The sequence below is a fragment of the Stegostoma tigrinum genome, chromosome 33 (assembly GCF_030684315.1).
Source record: "Stegostoma tigrinum isolate sSteTig4 chromosome 33, sSteTig4.hap1, whole genome shotgun sequence".
Taxonomy (NCBI): Eukaryota; Metazoa; Chordata; class Chondrichthyes; order Orectolobiformes; family Stegostomatidae; genus Stegostoma; species Stegostoma tigrinum.
This window is the reverse complement of record NC_081386.1, coordinates 32,896,582-32,908,659: the sequence shown is the minus strand read 5'-3', so window position 1 is coordinate 32,908,659 and position 12,078 is coordinate 32,896,582.

Genomic DNA, 12,078 nt, shown 5'->3' with positions numbered 1-12,078 from the left:
ACAATAAAGCATAAAGCTGACTGGTATTCCCTTGAGTTTAGAAGGATGATGGGTGGTTTAATCAAGGGGTTTAAAGTTATAATAAATTTGATAGCATCAGTACAGTGAAACTATTTCCCTTGGTCGAGGAATCCAAAATAAAGAACACAGGGCAATAATATCAAATTCAAGCTAGGTCATATAGGTGTAAAATTAGAACATTAGAACTCAAAAAGAGGTGGGAATTTAGATTCTGAAATAGCTGTTGATTCTGACATTGGTAGATTTTGGTTGGGTGAAGGAATATGGAGCAAAGGCACAGAAATGTGTGCATTAGGAGAAGGGGTGGAATTAATGGAAATTTTGGCCCTTCAAGAGTAAAAATCTTGAATAAAAGCATTTCATATTATTCCATTACAAGTCCCAGCAAAAATTCCATCCCAATCATTTTGATTCTTGTGTCATTTAAATTGTATTGTAGGCAACATAAACAGGCTTGCAGGTAGCAAATTTCATCATTCTGAAAATATGAAATTGACCTGAAAGCATCAAATGCAAAAATGGTCACCATGAGCCGAAAATTTATCCTTCCATTTTGTGATGCAATTTGTCAGAACAGTCAGTCTACAATTATTTATGGTTGCGTGATTTTTTTAAGTCTTCAGAAATGTGCGCTTTGGTATTGTCCACATGGAACAATAATCAATTTCTAACACCGCTGAACTGATTGCACATGTCTGAAGTGAATCAGTAAGTGTTCATTGTGGATTGGTTGCAGGATTACACCTAAAAATATAGCTGTTTATAGACTATGGGTGAGATTTTTATGTGTTCTAAAGGTACCAGTTTTTTTGTGAATAATTTCATTTAACTAGGGACTGTTGACAGAGAATAAGTTTCCAGACTGAATTCAAAACCAGGCCATCATTTCACAACATCAATGATGTTTATTGTTGATTTGATGATTAATGTTGATCAATTGTTGTTGCTGATTATTGATTAGTTGGGAACATTTACTGTCCATTTGTTTTAATATTGCTAACTCACAGGATGTTTGCATTGCTGGCCAGGCCAGAATTTATTAGAGTTGAGAGCCAATAATGTTATGGGACTGGAGTCATATGTAGGTCACAGCAGGTGAGGATGGCAAATTTTCTTCCCATTATTTGATTTGATTTGATTTATTACATGTGGATATCTGATCAGCATGAACGAGTTGGGCCGAAGGGTCTGTTTCCATACTGTACATTTCTATGACTCTATGTGCCTATATGCAGTGAAAAGTTTTGTTTTGTGTGTAGTATAGGCAGATCATACCATACAAAGCGCATTAAGGTGTTAGAACAGAGAGAGGAATGTAATGTTACGGCTGCAGAGAAGATGCACAGAGAATGAGATCAACAATAAATTTGAAATTTCAAAGGTCCATTCAGAAGTCTAACAACAGCAGGGAAGGAGCTGTTCTTGAATCTGTTCATCTGTGCATTTAAACTTCTGTATTTTCTTCCTGATGGAAGGGAGTATAACTGGGGTGGGATTATGTTGACTGTCTTTCTGAGGCAATGAGAAGTGTAGATAGAGTCAATGGAACTGGATGGATTTTTATGATAAATCAACAGAAGTCATACAGTCACCCTTAAGACAGTTTTAGTTTATTGAGTTCAAATTTTAACCATGTGTCATGGTGGGATTCGAACCCACGTCCCCAGAACACTAACTTGGGACATGGGACTGCTTTGCCAGTGACAATACCACTATGTCGCTGCCTTCCCTATATAGCAACTGTGTCAACCTTAGGATAGCCCAAGAAGCTTCCCAGCCAAGCAAAGACTTTTTGAAGTGTAATCACTCCTATATTGTAGGAAACATAACAGCCATTTTTACACAGCAAGATCCCACAAATAGCAAATAATCAAAAGGTACATTTCCAGCCCTGTTCATTGAGCAAAACACCAAGTGAGCAACATTGCTTTTTGAAAGGCAAATTGCTATTCGATAGTTGGTAACTCCTACTGTGGCAAGGTCTAAGAATGTTGTAGAGATTACACTAAAATCATTAGACAATGAGAAACAAGTTATCAATATAATTGACATTAAAGGATTTGATTGCTTTACATCAGGATAAATTAGGCAGAGTACTACATCAAGTCACAATAAACTTAGAATATGAACTGAAACATCTTTTCTCTTTACATTTTGATCCTCAATTCATTGAGAAGGGAAGAACACAATTAAACTTTTAAACTTTTCTGCCTTTGATAGTTTGTGCCTAGGTTCATCATCATCGTTTGGTAAACTAAAGACAGGCATCAGTTGTGTTTGATGAAGAACAAGATTTTTATTCAGTCAAGTGTGAAATTGATTTACGGAATGTCTAAATGCTTTTCATCCCTTTCAAAGCCTAGAAAAAGCATTGATGCATGCTGAGATCGTGATGTGTGCCACAGAGAAACACAAAACAGATCTTAGTAGAAGTTTTCGCTTCACATATTCGCCTGAGATTTATTTATTTTAAAACTGTGGGTGACTCATTTATCAGCAATTCAATCAGAGAATGTGAGGCTTGATTGATGGAACTGAATGCAATTACCTCATTGTTCTTGGCTGTCTTGCTATTATCACAAATAGTAGATCTTCTGATCAGCAAGATTTCTGTTTGAATGTCCATCATATTTATGCTTTATTCCTGTGCATGCTTTATTTAATGACATCCCATTTATTTCAGTCAGATGGACTCAACATAAAAGCAGCACATAGTGAAGAACTCTGCATTTCCATTGCACCTTTCATGCCACAAGGATTTCCTGACAGACTTAACAGCCAACAAAGCACCTCTGAAGTGTAGAAATCTAGAAAACGTTGCAGCCAGTTCTCTGCATGGCAAGATCCCACAAAGAACAATGTGATTATTTGTGTTTAGTGAAGATGTCTCCTATTATTGTTTGAATTATTGTCTTGTAACCTGTTATATCCACCTAAGAGGGGCCCATGGAATCCTGTCTTAATTAAAAACATGATGTGGAGGTCCCTGTGATCATCTAGGGTGGATAAGGTTAAAAATCACACAATGCCAGGTTATTGTCCAACAGGTTTAAACGTAGCAGGTTTGGCAGTGCCGCAGTCTCTCAGTGCAGTACTGGAGTGTGACGTGGACTATTCACTACACTTGAAACATGAACTGAAAACTCATAGTCTTCCCATTGGTGAAAATGCTGCCCAGTGAGTCAGAGCTGATATGATATGTCACTCCTACCTTTATCAAACTGTGAACCCCTCAAGTTATCACAATCGATGCTGTGGACATTCACTACTCTGTGTGCAAATCTAATCTCATAGGAGGATAGTAATGTCCCAGTTTTGAAATAATTAGATCAAATGGGCTCAAGAGGCTTCTTCATCCAATTCCTCCCCTTGATCTTTGTATATTCTGTAGATAAAAACATTAGCCCAATTGTTATTGTTGGGGAGTGATAGGGGTTGGATTCATGAGTGAAAAGAGTGAGACCAATTGCAAATCCATTTTAAGATATGAAACTGTGTTGACTTTTAGATACTGGGGAGGTTAAAATTTACATTTAGACTAAAATTGACCAAACAATATCTCAGGCAGAACAATAGAGTGCCAATACTTTCTGATATGGTGTAGTTCAACAGGCGTTAGTGAGTAAAGAGCACTGCAGGATAATCTCCCATTCTCAGTTATTCCATGATGGGGGAGCCCTGTGCAGATAAAGTGGGGTGGTGAGCAGGGGAACATTCCATCTTAATGCGGGTGGGGGTTGTGAAAGTCTGGCAAAATGAGACAATCATTTGGGATTGTTCCAGCCTCGTTTGCAGCCATCAACTAAACCCAACAAGCCAAAGATTAAACATGGGAATCACCAAACACTGCCAAAAAAACAAAGGAATAGGAGAAGGTCATTCAGCCCCTCAAGTCTGTTCACTATCCTATTGGCCAAACTCTATATGATATCCAACCTCCTGCCTTGGCTCCAGAACTTTCCCATCTTTTCCAAACAAGATCTTATTAAGGTCTGGCGAGCTGGCCATGAATATGCAACTTTTCCTAATAATCCTTTTGGTTGAAGTCAGATTGGGCTAAGGAGATATGAAGGAAGTGGATAGGCAATGATCCAGTTGATGAGTACGAGGTGACCAAATGAACAAAATTCAGGAGGTTGTTGCTTTTTTTCTTGATGTTCATCTTTAACAATTCTGCAAAACAGAATACTAACTTCTATTTTCTCCATGTCCCGATGATCCTGACTGTTGAATTCTTTGGTGACTGAATAAGTCAGTGCTGTTTTTAAAATGCACGTTTCCAGGATGTTTCAATGTATTCGTGATCGCCTTCCACTGAGAACCTGTTTTGCCATGAAAGGTAACATGATGTCAGTGGTGTTGGCAACAGTGCCATTTTGTACTTGTCATGTGACCGCACTGAAGTCAGGGAAGGTGATGGCCTCGTGTCATTATCACTAGTTTATTAATCCAGAGTCCCAGGTAATGTGTTGGGGATTTGAATCCTGCCACAGCAGATGTTGCAATCGGAATTCAGTAGCAAATCTGGAATTGACAGTCTAATGGTGATCACAAAACTGTTGCCGTCATGTGAAACACCCAGCTAGTTCAGTAATGTCCTTTCACACAAAAAAAGTTGCTGTTTTTACATGGTCATCCCTATATGTGACTCCAGGTCCACAGCAATGTGGTTGACACTTAACTGCCTCTTGGAGAATTAAGGATGATCGATAAATGCTGGTCTAGCCAGTGACACCCACATACTGTGAATGACTAAAAAAAACACAGTGCCCAGTGACGTTCTTCTACATCATCATAGAGACATAGAATCAAACTGCACAGAAACAGACCCTTCGGTCCTACCAGTCCATGTCAACCATAATCCCAAACTACACTAGTCCCACCTGCCTGCATTTGGCCCATATCTTTCCAAACATTTCTTATTCATTTACATATCTAAAATTCTTTTAAATGTTATAACTGTACCTCGATCCACCACTTCTTCTGTAAGTTCATTCCACACACGAGCCACTCTCTCTGTAAAAAGATTGCCCTTGTATCTTTGATTAAATCTTTCTCCTCTCACCTTAAAGATATGGTCCCCTAGTCTTGAAATCCTCCCCCCCCTTATCTATCCCCCTTATGATCTTCCAAACTTCTATAATGTCACTCCTCAACCTCATACGCTCCAGTGAAAAACATCCTGGCCCATCCAGCCTCCCTTTATAATTCAAACCCTCCATTCCCAGCAAAACCCTGGTAAATCTCATCTGAACCCTCTTCAGCTTAATTATACCTTTCCTATAACAGGGCAATGAGAACGGGACACAGTACACCAGAAAAGGCCTCACCAACATCTTATACAACCTCAGCATAATGTCCCAACTCCTGTACTCAAAGATCTGAGAAATGAAGGCAAGTGTGCTAAATATCTTCTCAACCACCCTGTCTATATGTGATGCAAACTTCAAAGAATTATGTAAATGAACCCCTAGATCTCTGTGCTCTTCAACACTACTCATTAATTAATTAATACATTTAAACAATTCTATAAATGCATACACAGACAACAGGGGATAAACACATGGACAGTAGGAAAACTGAATAAACAATTCTGCTGTCTTAGTTCATTCAATCTGTTGGGTTGATTCTCACTGACCCAAAAGCTTCTCCTCAAACATCCAGAATGCTTGCACTGGTTTGCAAGAGGCACAGGGTGGTTGTTTTATTTGTAAGAGCACAAGAACTAGAAGCAAAAGGCATTTCATCCCCTCAAGTCTCTTCTGTCATTTAATACAATCTTGCTTGATCTCATCTTGGCCTCAACTCCACTCTCCTACTCAATGTCCATAACGCATTACTAATGAAAAATCTGACTATCTCAACTCTAACAAACAGTTAGATTTGTTTGCACATGCAGGTTGGCTATAGTCTAATTCAATATGACGAACTTAGCAAAAGCTCACCAAGTTTGCTGTACACCACAGCTGACAAAAGCTGACATTCCTCAAATTAGTCTTTTTCCCAGTTTTTGGTGAAGGAGATGACCATTATTTGAAGAAGATTGTTGAATTGATCAATCAAGTGATGAGGAAAATCAAACTTGCCATAACACCATGGTATTTTCACTGTAGTATGGTATTTTGGGAACATAGGAACAGGAGGTGGCCACTTAGCCCCTCGAGCCTGCTCTGCCATTCAATAAGATGGTGGTCAATCTTTGGTTCAATTCCATCTGCTTTGGATCTACATCCCTTTATACCTTAGTTTAATTAATATTTATCTACCTCAGATTTAAATTTAACAATGAAGTAGCATCGGCTACCATTTGAGGAAGACAGTTCCAAACCTCCACTAATCTTTGTTAGAAATGCTTTCCAACATCCCTCCTTAATAGCCTGGCCCTAATTTTTAGACTATACCCCCCAGTTCTAGAATCTTCAGCTATTGAAAATGTTTTGGTTTTATTTACCTTATTTTACTGTTAATATCCTGAAGACCTCGATTAGATCACCCCTTAACCTTCTAAATTCTAGACAATAAAGGTCTAACCTGTCTAATCTCTCCTCATAACTTCACCCCTAAAGTCCAGGTATCATCCTTGTAAATTTGTATTAAACTCTCTCCAAGCCCAAAACATCCTTCCTAAGGTCTCGCTCCTCTTCTCCCTGCTAATTCAGTGCGGTGATGGAACACTGAGGGAGACTTGGCTCTGTGTTTCTGGAGAGGCTGGGCTTGGAAGACCAGGCTTGAGAATGTGGACTAGTGTCAGTTCAGGTAAAAACTCGGGTATCCATTGATCATCACTGCTCCACGGAAGATCCATGTCATTGATTTTTAACATTCCCAGCCTCATCTTCAATTCCTTGATGGCCTTGTCCATCTCTGTAACCTTCTTCAAACCTGCAACTCACTAGAATACTTGAGTCCCCCTAACTCTATTCTTTAATATTTCCTCCAATTCTTCACCCTAAAACTAGCAGCCTTGTCTCAAACCCCTGAAGCACTCTTGCCAACCTGTCTTTGCTTCACCACCTTTTTGTCCTCTACTTAGAACCTAATACTTTTGCCTGGATATGTCAGGCAAGGGATTAAATCTGGGATTTCTGTGATCCATAAGCAATTGAGAGGGGAATGATTCTAATCCTGATTGTTCTCTTCTGTTATAACTTGCGACATCTGTTGGAAAGTGCATGGGTGATGACAGAATATATCTTAATTGTGATGCTCCCTGCAGTCAAACAGTATTTCAAACAGTTTTGGCTAGCACATGAGCAATAGCGGTCCAGGAAATGTGAAAAGATTATGGCAGCAAAGTAGCTCTATCACCAGCAATCAAAGGGTCTCAAAGACTCAGTGTGATGAGTTCAAATCTGACCACAGTGGCTGGGGAATCTAAATTCAGACAACTAAATACATGTTGAATTTTAAAAAATCTGTTCATAATGGGAACCACAAACTACTGGAATTCCATTAAAAAATCAGTTTCATTCATCATGTTTCGGGAAGAAAATCGGGCCTACATGTGATTGTAGACCCTCAACTAAGTGGTTGACTTTTAACTAGCTGAGCAGATCACTCAGTTATGTTCAGTAACACAGCTCACTATCACCTTCTCAAGGGTAATTGGAGACAGGCAATAAATGCTGGCATTGCTGTTCATTGCCAACAATTGTGATGGAATTTAAAAAATGCTACAGTATCTCTTGGCAACTTCAGGAACTGTTGGAAAAATATTGGGGCAGAGTAGAAATCTAATTTGTACACTTCTTTTTCAGGTTTCATACTTCATGTTAATTATTATATATTTTTTCCACCCTTCCACATAATTAGCTCTTCAAAACTTATATTCATTAAGATGAATCCCTTTCCAAGTTCGTTCTAACTTTGATTGTCAGGTCTTCTGGTGTTTCCTGTTGCTAATTAGTCCATAGGAACAGCTTCTTCTCCCACAGATTCTAGTCATTGTTTAAAGCAGAATCAGAAACAAACAGCAGGCATAATGATAACCTGCACTTATCTAGTGGTTTTAATACGGTAAAACAGTACAAGGCACATCACACTGAACAAATCTGGACACTGACCCACTGAGGCAATATTTGGACAAGTGACCAAAAACTTGGTCAAAGAAACAGCTTTTAAGGAATATTTTAAGGGAGGAGAGAGTGGCACAGAAAGACAGAGAGGCTAAGTGAATTAAAGGGCTTATTAAATCTTCTTGTCTAGATGCCTTGCCCTGAATTCCTGGTGATAAGTATAACCATGCACAAATAACAGTAGATGGAACCATAAAATATCCTCCTGAAATAAATTTACTTTTAAGCATTGTGTCTACTTGTGATTCAGTCATCAAAGTAGTTCAACCAAATGAGTCACATAACCACCCAGAGAATTGTACTATTTTGTCTTAAAGTGGCAATGACCCAACATTCTTAAGTGATCCAGGGAACTCAGGACTCAGGCCTGAACTTGTCAGGATTGGGAATCGTTCCAACAACAGAACATTACTCAGTGCAAGTCACCTTAGATGTGACAAAGAAAATATGAAATATTGCCTTAAAATCAAAGGGCTATGAGTAAAATGGAAAGTCAATTCCCAAAATATTATGTGTTGCTCTCTTCAAATAAAATCAGACATAATGCAAAAGGTATTCCTTGTGATGCCTCAATACCTGTCTTGAGCCTGCAATTTTAGTTGCAAATTTAAGGATGGGATCATGAGCTCCCCATAAACTTAACAGATAGAAAAGTTCCTATGAATGGGAGTGTGGAATGTCTTCACAATGTTTTAGGAGATGCACTTTTGTGAGTTCTTAATGCATACTGTATCCCTCGTCGAATTGCTCATGAGTGGCCCAGGATACAACACCTGGATTCAAATGATTAAATTATGACCAATGGCTACACAACCCTTGTTTGTATTCCATTAAATCTAGGATATGTATTGAGGATGGAAATAATTAAAATGTTCAAATGATTCAATAGGGCTGATAGGAAGATATTATTATCCCTGATGGGTGGATCTAGGACAAAGTGACACAGATTGAGGTACAGACAAAATGGTGAACCAGATTCAAGGGGATGAATGGTCAGATCATATTCCTGTCATCTGCCAATATGCACCTGCTAATCTGATCTGCCTCTTTAAGGCTATGCCTCTAATTTTGCAAACTTACATTTTTAACTATTTGTAAACTTTAAGCTCCAGACCAATAATTGGTTTTCTTTCTCTCACCAAGTGTGAACATTTAAAATGCAACATATTGTATTGAATTAGCTTTATTGAATTAGCTACATGTACTCAAATGAGTACAGTGAGAAATTTATGTTGCCACTTTCAGTACCACCTTAGATACAAAGGTACCTATGCCCAGCTTCTTCAGTCACAAGATTAGTTCTGTTCAGTTATCAGACCCTCCTAAGTGCCTAATGTATGTAAATATAATCTTGTATGCATAAGACAGACCTTTGGTTTGTTAGGATAGAGTCAAACTCAAATTTAAAAACTGAAAAGAACTCCCATAAAGCAGAAACAAAAATACAGATTGCTGGAAAAGCTCAGCAAGTCTTGCAGTATCTGTGGAGAAAAATCAGGCTTAGCATTTTTGGTTGAGTGACCCTTCCTTAGAACTCAGAAGGTTTACTCAAGCTGAAATGTTTGTTTGTTTACTTGACATGATACTGTACAGGACTGAACTGCACTTGTAACAATGTGTATATACAAAGAGATTTTTCAATGAATAAAGTTTATTTTTGCAAAAGAGAGGTCTTCATTTTGTTTTGGAGTTCAAACTCCAGTGTTTTGTTTGTTTCTTTGATATGAAACTATAAAGAACAGAACTGCATTCATGACTGTGTATAGGTACAAAGATTTTTATATGGATTTAAAGTTACAGCGTAACACTGTCACCAACACATGGCACCATCTTAGGTACAGAGTACCTAGGTACAATCCTTAGTTACAGAGTAGAGAAATGATTAAAAAACAGTTACATTACAGCTATACGCAGTATAACCATAGGTCCGAAAAAAAACAAGAAGCTTAAAAGACAAATGTCACAGTCTTTCCCTAAAGGCTGACTGCACAGATTAGTGTGGGATGCGGGTGGGGCCCCCACTTGATCTGACTGCATATATGATACAACAGCCTTGTTTTAGTTGTAAGATATACTAGTGCATACCCTGTGGCATTGCTGAAGCAGGGTCAATGGTTAATTAATGGATAGACAATAAATGCTGGCTCAGCCAGTAACACCCACATCCTGTGAGTGAATGTAAAAAACACACCGACAATGGACACATGTTGAAATAACCAGATAAGTTTACATAGTCAGCCACAAAAAAGTAATGAAGTGGATAAGTAATACAGGCTTGTGGAAGGGGAAACAAAACCTAAAAAGTTTTAGGACTGATTACAATATTTAAATTGTATCAACTCTTCAAATGGCTGGTGCCGAGACATTGCCTGGATCAAAATTGATTTAAAAAAATGAAGATAACTAATAATTGTTTCTCCGAGGAAACCTACTGGAGTTTAGAAGAATCAGAGGTGACCGGATTGAAAAATCTTAGATCCTGAGGGCTTGGCAGGGTAGTTATGGAGACAGTGCTTCTCCTTATGGAGAATCTAGAGCTTCATCTTAATGTTTCAAAATCAGGTGGCCACCTAGTTAAAACATAGATGAAGTGGTTGTTTTTCTGTCAGAGGATTGTGAATCTTTGGAACACTCCTCTTGAAAAGCTGGTGGGTGAGCAGAGACCCACAATATTTTTAAGGCAGTGCTGAATAGCTTCTTGTTAAAAAAAGGGGTGAGAGGTTATTGGGAGTATGCTGGAATATGGATTTGGTATTGCAAATCAGATTGCCCATGATTTTAATTAATGGGAATGAAAACAAAAAGTGCTGGAGATCACAGCAGGTCAAACAGTATCCATGGAGAGACAGCAAGCCCACATTTCAGGTCGAGATGACTCTTATCAGATTATACCCCTCAGTTTGGAATGTGTCTGGATGTAGGGTCTTTAGGCATCACCACTGCATAGATGATCTTGGTGGGTTAGAGAGCATTTTCCTGTCCATCAGTTTTGTAGGTTTGTGTGGGTATGCTGAAATAGCAATCTGGGTCACCTGACCCGAAACGTTAACTCTGTTTTCTCCTCCACAGATGCTGCCAGACCTGCTGAGCCTTTCCAGCAACTTTGTTTTTGTTCCTGATTTACGGCATCCGCAGTTCTTTTGGTTTTTAATTGGAGCGAATGGGTGAGGTCTCAGTCGGCAGGAGCGAGAGCTGAAAGGTGTAAGTGCCAGCGTGGGAATCAGAGCAGCTAGTGAATGCAAGCTAGGAATTCTGCAGGACAGAGAGAACAACAAAAACAGAATCCAGTGGTGGGCAATGGAAAAGTGGGAATCTAGGTAGGGAAGTGAGTAGAGCAAAAGTGGCAGCCTGTATGTATGTGAGTTAGTGAAAACCAAGGGTAGAATTAAAATTAAAATTTTGTTCGACTCAAGTACAGGGATACATGAGTGTAGAGAAAAATGTAAAAATTCACCATTTCCAGCACCATCTTAGGTACAAAGAAGACTAGATACAAAATCTTAGGTATAAATTAGAAAATTAAATAAATAAAATCCTTCCAAAGCAGTGAAAAGGAGAAAAATATTAAAGCAGATGGGGCAGACGGGTTTGTGTTGGGCTTCACCTCGAGATTGGGAGTCTGTGCTGGGCTTACCTCGAGGCTGAGTGTCCACACTGGGATATACCTTGACGCTAGAAGTGCTGGGCTTCCTCAGGGCTGGGAGTCTGCGCTGGGCTTTACCTTGAGGCTGGAAGTAAAGCTGGTGGGACCTTGGTGCTGCCTCAGGAAGTTGAAGATTTTGCCACTGCAGAGAGGTTAGCAGAAGCTGGTAGAATTTTGCATTGTGAGTTCTGCAAGACAGTAAAATTATTCAAGGTAAAACAGTGAGGTGTCAAGGTTGAAAATGGTCTGAAGCTGTAAACAATAAATTTTGTTCAATTTTGGTTCCATTCGGCTGAAATTAATGCATTTTATTGTGTGATGCAATGAGCTGGAACTAAT